Source organism: Myotis lucifugus, unplaced genomic scaffold (assembly GCF_000147115.1).
Source record: "Myotis lucifugus unplaced genomic scaffold, Myoluc2.0 scaffold_38, whole genome shotgun sequence".
Lineage (NCBI taxonomy): Eukaryota > Metazoa > Chordata > Mammalia > Chiroptera > Vespertilionidae > Myotis > Myotis lucifugus.
Genome location: NW_005871086.1, coordinates 1,373,502 through 1,381,666, shown reverse-complemented (window position 1 = coordinate 1,381,666; position 8,165 = coordinate 1,373,502). Strand labels below are relative to the sequence as shown.

The 8,165-nt window shown below is 43.9% G+C and overlaps 1 pseudogene; it reads left to right on the top strand.

Moving 5' to 3' along the window:
• Positions 1-610: 610 nt before the first annotated feature.
• On the top strand, positions 611-1,569 carry LOC102420849 (annotated as a pseudogene).
• Positions 1,570-8,165: the final 6,596 nt, after the last annotated feature.

Below are 8,165 nucleotides of genomic sequence, written 5' to 3'. Positions count from 1 at the left end.
CTCTGAATATAATCTTTAGAAGAAGGAGGCGTGGCCTTTAGAGAATCAGTATAAAAACACTCAGGGAGCCCAACTCAACCTTGTCCAGAACAGAGTGTCTTGGGAACTCAGCTGGCTGGGGAGACTTCTGGAAGAGACTGCAACCACACATCCAGGCTTGATCCTTGAGCTGACCTCTTCCTATTTTTCCTGCTACGGAAAGCCCTGGATCTGCTCCTTAGGTGAGTGCACGATTGCCCATTTGCACTATTCTAAAGAAAAACAGCAGCCGCGGTGGCCCCAGAGAAGAAGGAGAGGGCAAGCGAGAAAGAGAGGCGCTCCCGGGCAGGGCCGGCCTGGCCCCCTCTCCTCACCATCGCAGGCCCTTTCTCTGCTTCCAACTTTTCTACTCTCCCCCCCCCAAGTGGAGGCCCCCTCCGGGGCGGGGAGGACCCGGAGTGAATTCCCCTAAGTCCTTCACCCTCTCCCCGCAGCTCGCCCCCACCTCCGTGTGAGGAGAAGGCCCGGCCCTGCTCGGCCCCCCGCGTTGCGTCGTGTGTGAAGAGCACACGGCGTCTTGGGCCTGGTCCGGCCCGCCGGGTGTGTGAAGACCCGGGCCCGGTTTGGCCTGGTCCGGCTCCGCTGGTGCGTGAGGACTGGGGCCCCGGCCCTACTCGGCTCCGCCACTACCGCCGCCGCGATGGCCAGGTCCCAGAAGGCCCTGATGCTGGAGCTCAAGTCCCTACAGGAGGAGCCGGTGGAGGGCTCCCGGATCAACCTGGTGGATGAGTCCGACCTCTACAACTGGGAGGTTGCCATCTTCGGACCCCCCAACACCCTCTACGAAGGCGGCTACTTCAAGGCGCATATTAAATTTCCTGTTGACTACCCATATTCACCACCTACCTTCAGATTCCTGACCCAAATGTGGCACCCCAACATTTATGAGAGTGGACATGTATGCATTTCAATTCTTCATCCACCCGTAGATGACCCGCAGAGTGGTCAACTGAACTCCGAAAGGTGGAATCCTACTCAGAATGTCAGGACTATCCTGTTGAGTGTAATCTCATTGCTTAATGAGCCCAACGCCTTCTCCGCAGCCAATGGGGATGCTTCAGTTATGTTCAGGAAATGGAGGGACAGTCAAGGAAAAGACAAAGAATATGCTGAAATCATTAGAAAACAGGTTTCAGCCACTAAAGCCGAAGCAGAAAAGGATGGAGTGGAAGTCCCCACGACCCTGGAGGAATATTGCATCAAAACTAAAGTGCCTTCCAATGACAACAGCTCAGATTGGCTTTATGATGACTTGTACGACCTTGACATTGATGAGGAAGAGGAGGAGGAGGAAGATGCCGACTGTGATGACAATGATGATTCTGGGAATGAGGAGTCCTGACCTGCTCCTTCAAAGCCCCTGTACTGCCCTGCCATCTCAAGCCAGAGGGAGGGGAGCAAGTGGGGACCTAGCAGTGGCCCCTCAGCAAAAACCTATCACAGGGGGTGGGGAAAACAAACATGGCTCCTGCTGACGCCCCTTGTGGATCTCAGTTGGCTCCTTTTTATGGACCTCTTAATGGAGAGAAGGTGATTGGGAACGAAAGGGGCCACATGCTGACCTGACAAGCTCAGGGGAGGCCTGCATGGCAGTCTTACAAACTCGGACACCTAAAGTAACCACAGAGGATGGTCTGAAATTAAACTTTAACCAAAAGCAGACCAGTATCCTCACTGACAAGGTCAACCTTTACCTTAACTGAGCCTATCTGTCTTTTTGCATCTATGATAACACACCCTTGAAATGTCTGGGTAACTTGTAACTTCCCTTTTTCTGGAGCCCCTGGGGCACAACCAGATGTGCTGGGTGCCAGGACAGATACCACAAATTCCTTCATTGGTATGTGCATTCATCCTGCACCCACCTAAGTATGTGTACATCATTTTACTTTCATCCAATCCCAGGGATTGCCCTGCTTTGCTTTATCCCTCCTCCTTCGTCTATCACCAATGAATTTCATGTAACCCACCTATGTCCCTCCTTTGATTGCAAATGTATAGATACAAATGTAACCCCGCCATTCTCCGGAGCATTATCCCAATTCCTTGAGGTTCTGCTTCCCGGCATATGTCGACAGTTTGGCTCAAATAAACTCACAAAAATTCCTTGTATGTGTCAATGGTTTTTTGTTTGTTTGTTTGTTTGTTTGTTTACGTTAATGTAATCCTCCACAGAATGTCCGAATTCTTGCATTCTTTACCCTTCCATCACTGTATTGGTTTTCCACATCCCCCCCTCCCTCCCTTCAAACCCAAACCCTTGCCTCACTTCGTCTCTACAAAGTATTCACAGCAAAACACGTTTGGTCTGTTTTTAGATTCTTGAAGAATTAAATAGTCTTTCATAAAAAAAAAAATCCTAATTTCATTTAATCACCAAACTGAGTTTGTGTCTATAAGATAGCATTGTTTGCCATCTTAGTGAAAATGATTCCATATTTGTTTGGCATCCTGTTTTGGTAACTATGTTGGAATGAATATGATTAATTTTGGTTATATCTTAGAAAAATATTTTATATATATATATATATATATATATATATATATATATATATATATCTTCTAGGATTTGTATCCAAAGAACTCTTACAATTCAAAAGAAGACCAAAAATCCAATGATCATTGTACAATTTAGAGGACTTGGGTAGGCTCTTCACTAAAGAAGATATATGGATGGCTACCAAGGACATTGTCTTAGCCTATTTGTACTTCTGGTACAAAAAGAATGTAGAGTGGGTGTTTTATAAACAACATCAATGTGTTTCTCACAGAAAGTTCTGGGGGCTGAACAGGTCAAGGTCCATATGCTGGCTGAATCAGTTTCTGGGAAAGTCCTATTTCCTATTTTATACACAGCTGTTTTCTCTTTCAGTTTTACCAATGAGGAGAGGTGAGGGAGCTTTCTGAAGTCTCCTTCATAAGGGCACTAATCCTATTCCTAAGGGCTCCAGCCTCATAAGCTAATCACCTCCCAAAGGCCTTTTAACGGATCAATAGCTTTAGGTAGTAGTGTTATGGGTTCACTCAGTGAGATAGACCACCGACTCAGAATTTAATTTGAGGAGCCTTTAGTAAGCTGGCCAGCTGACTAGAGCGCATCCCTCTCCCTCTGGGAGCCTCCCACCTTGTAGTGCAGACCAAGGGTCCCACAAGGCTTTTTATTCAGGAGAACTACAAATCATTAACTGGCAGGGTAAAAGTTCAGTAGTAAATTCTTTTCAAAAGATATGTGATGGGGAGAGCATGAGAGAGGGGATCTGGACACTCATCTGTTTTAAAAAGTAAAACTGGATAACAGATTGCTACACAAAATATTTTTTTGGATCACAAAACAGCTCTAAAACGTTGCTCAAGAACATCTGAAAGATATGCGTGTGTGTGTGTGTGTGTGTGTGTGTTTCTGTGTGTGTTCCTGTATGTGGTGTCTCCTACCTAAAAGGAAAATAAGTAGGACAGAGGAACATGATAGCCATGGAAAAGGATGTATCAAGCACAGTTGATGGAAGGTGTCCACCATGGATGTTACATAATGAACTATGACCACTATGACTAAAAATAAGGCCATGGAAGTCTTAGAGGAAAACAAAATAAGAACAACGGTTAAGGGTTCCTTTAAGATAAAATTTAGGCTATCGTTTTCAGAAATATGACACAATGCCCTACCGGTTAGGGCCTAACCGGTTTGTTTTAGTGGATAGAGCGTCAGACTGCAGACTGAAGGATCCCAGGTTCTATTCCAGTCAAGGGCATGTACCTTGGTTGCGAGCACATCTCCAGTAGGGAGTGTGCAAGAGGCAGCTGAATCGATATTTCTCTCTCATTGGTGTTTCTAACTCTCTATCCCTCTCTCTCCCTTTCTCTCTGTAAAATATCAATAAAACGTATTTTTAAAAAATATGACACAAATGTGTCTTTTTTCCCCTTATTGCTTTGGCATTTTAAAACACAGTCCTGAGTTTACATTTTAAGGGATGATAAAACAACATCTAGGGGAAATTGTAAAGTTTTAAAAGGTTGTAAACAAGCACCAATAGCCAGAAGCTGCTTCATACTCTGCATGAAAACTTTGCAAAGAGCTCCATCTTCAGGCCTTTAACAGAATGCTGAGCTCAGTTATAAAGGTGCCTATTCCTACTTTCCCTAAGGTGTTTCTTCCACGGCTGATTGTCTTCTGATTCATTCTGCATTAGGATGAAAAATGTTAGATTGAGCACATTTATTGAATGTGACACAATATTTCACAATTTCCCTTCATGCACTGTAATATTTCTTTACAAATCAGATTTTTTTTAAATATATTTTATTGATTTTTCACAGAGAGGAAGGGAGAGAGATAGAGAGCCAGAAACATCGATGAGAGAGAAACATCGATCAGCTGCCTCCTGCACATCCCCCACTGGGATGTGCCCGCAACCCAGGTACATGCCCCCGACCGGAATCGAACCCGGGACCCTTCAGTCCGCAGCCCGACGCTCTATCCACCGAGCCAAACCGGTTCCGGCTACAAATCAGATTATTGCTCAAACACATCTATGCAATGGGAGAACATTAGCTCCATAGTCATTCCCTGTGGTTGATTCTAAAGAAGGCGAAGGCTAAGGGAGAAAGGACTTCTATAGTTCTTTTTCTAATTTTAGAAGCAACTGCTGTATAGTACATTTTTCTCATGTTCCAATTTCTCAAATCTCTCACCAGAATTAAGTTCTTAAGCACAACATTTGCAAGGTTATGCTACAAGCTTTATTTACAAAACTGGAGCAAAACAGAGACAACTTAAGCAAGATATACCCTTTTCTCTCTGGTAAATTACATTCATTTCTTTCTCCATTTCTTTCCACACTCTCAGTACAGTCAGAGAAAGGGAACATACAACAAATCCAAAAGGAGTTAGATGGTGCAACTAATCCACTATACCTCTAAATCCTGACTTTTTAATCTTTAAACTCCTATACAAGGCATTGGCTTCTTATCTCAAGGAATGAGACACATCCCCAGTTAGACCAGCTTTCAGATCTTACATTTACTCATTAAATGTGCTTACTAATTAAAGCCAAGCAGATCCTGGAATGGAGGTATAAAAGAAAAACAGAGAACCTGCCAAAGAACTACTCTTCCCACCCAGGACAGCAATATAGAATGACTTCGACAACCAATCATAAATATTTACAGAGTTGAGAATACAAATCCACCACTGACCATAAATGTTTATCATTAAAATCCTGTCTAATAAAGATGGAATATGCAAATTGATCATCACTTTATGACAAAGTTGGTGGCGCCCATAGTCAATAAGGAGGGAATATGCAAATTGATGTGACAAAGATGATGTTGGCCCCCTGGGACAACAGGTGTTCCGCCCCGCCCCGCCCCAGCCACTCCAGGCCTCTGGGCAGTGTGCCAAGGCAGAAGGTGGCTCCAGCCCAAGCGAACGCGGAAAGGCAGCTTCGGCCGGAGCAAAGGCGGTGCGGCAGCACCCCCCCCCGAAGGCCTATTCTTGCATGAATTTTCGTGCATCGGGCCTCTAGTTTTAAATACAGTTTTATGAACACATTCTAATGGCTTCCATGAAGACATTTCAGTATCAAGATTACATAAGTAAAACAATCATTCAACAACAGGAATCATATCTAATATTAAATCTTAAATATTCTCATGTACACAGTTTGGAATTGCTGTATTTTAAATGTGTAACTCTTTTCAAAAATGTGAAGACTACAGCTGCTCCCCGGCCTCAGCTCTTCAAAAACAAATCTGACACAAGGTTTAAAAGAATCATAGAACCTCGGGTTGGAAAGATCATTAAAGAGAATTAAATCCAACCACCTCTAATGACTGAGCCACCCTTATACGGGGTTGTCCATCCATTGCAAAAACCCCTCAATATTCCTATCTGACCATAGAAAATTCATCTTTATATTTAGACAAAAATCCTTCCACTATAGTCTCACCCAGGGGATACGTCCATTTTCGGGAGGATGTAGAATAAACTTTCTTCCAGGAAAGCCCTGAGATAGTTGAAGATCATTCCCAGCCATTCCCCTGAGCTTTTCTTTCCTTTAAGTCTTCACAGGTCTGTTCACTCTTCCTATATGGCAGTGGTTCTCAACCTTCTGGCCCTTAAATACAGTTCCTCATGTTGTGACCCAACCATAAAATTATTTTTGTTGCTACTTCATAATGCAGTAATGTTGCTGCTGTTATGAATCATAATGTAAATATCTGATATGCAGGATGGTCTTAGGCAATCCCTGTGAAAGGGTCGTTCAACCGCCAAAGGGTTCACGACCTACAGGTTGAGAACAGCTGCTATATGGAATGATGTTAAAGCCCTTGTCTTCCTGGCTTATTCCTCAAGAAGAAGTATAACTTGACATTCTTTTTTGCAAGATTTTTATTGATTTTTTTAGAGAGAAGAAGGGAGAGGGAGGGAGGGAGAGGGAGAGAGAGAGAGAGAGAGAGAGAGAGAGAAATATCAATGTGAGAGGGAGACATCTATCAATGACCTCCTACATGCCCCCTACTGGGGATCAAGCCTGCAACCAGGCCACGTGCCTCACTGGGAATCCAACCAACAACCTTTGATACACAGGATGATGCCCAACCAACTTAGCCACACAGGCCAGGGCTGACATATTCTTCAAAGTGTGATACCAGGACTGGATACAGTCCTCTAGAAGTGTCCTTGACAGAGCTGAGTGGAGCCATCTAATACCTCTCATATAGTAGGTAATAGATTTTGATTAATTTAACTTAGTTTAATTAGATTCATTTGAATCAACACTGGGGAAATGAAGAGTAGGCCACCGGAAGCTCATTGCTTGCTAACGAAATGTGCAAGTTTTCTATGCTTTTTTTTTTTACTATATTTTATTGATTTCTTACAGAGAGGAAGGGAGAGGGATAGAGAGTTAGAAACATCGATGAGAGAGAAACATCGATCAGCTGCCCCCTGCACATCTCCCACTGGGGATGTGTCCGCAACCAAGGTACATGCCCTTGACCGGAATTGAACCTGGGACCTTTCAGTCGCAGGCTGACGATCTATCCACTGAGCCAAACCAGTTTTGGCAAAGTTTTCTATTCTTATGTTCTTTTCTCCATCGGTGTTATTCCCACACAGAAAACTGCTATCAGAAATAGACTCCATAGAAAACTGAATGTATCAAGAAATAAATATGTCACTTAGAAAGACATATATAGTTTTCTTATGCTGAGCTATTAAGCTTTACAAGGAGTTTTTATAGGACTTGGTATATTACATAAGGAAAATATAATAAAACTTTCTCATTTCTTTTGTATAGAAAAAGTCAATTTTTAGTAAATAGTCACATGTAAAATATCATTCATGAGATGATTCATGACCGTATCATTATCATTAAAGTAAGCTGGAAGATAACTTAGAATATTTCTGATTTCTGATTTTAAACGGTCAAAACCAACCAAACTCTTCATTTTGTGTCTTATTTATCGCTCACAGCGTAAATTTAGCCCAAGAAGAGTCTTTTTTTAAGCCTATAAAGTCAAGAAAATTCATTGTATATACATATATATATAGATAATATGATTGCATCAGTATGAATATATACAAATCAGAATATATACACACACTAGAGTCTCAGTGCACAAAAATTTGTGCACTCAGCGGGGTCTTTCAGCCCGGCCTATGCCCTCTTGCAGTCTGGGACCCCTCGGGGGATGTCCACCTGCTGGCTTAGGCCCACAACCTGAGGGATCAGGCCTAAGCTGGCAGTCAACATCCCACTGGTAGCCTGGGAGCCCTTGGAGGATGTCCACTTGCCAGCGGGGAGCAGGCGTAAGCTACAGTCAGACATCCTTTGCGCTGCTGAGGAGGCAGGAGAGGCTCCCACCACCACCGCTGTACTGGGAGCAGTCAGCCTGGCTTGTGGCTGAGCAGAGCTCCCTGTGTGGGAGCACACTGACCACCAGGGGTCAGCTCCTGCTTTAAGCGTCTGCCCCCTGGTGGCCAGTGTGTGTCATACTGTCCAGTCATTCCCAGTCATTCTGCTGTTAGGGCCAATTTGCATATTACTCTTTTATTGTATAGGATAGAGGCCTGGTGCATGGGTCGGGGGCAGCTGGTTTGCCCTGAAGCGTGTCCCAGATCA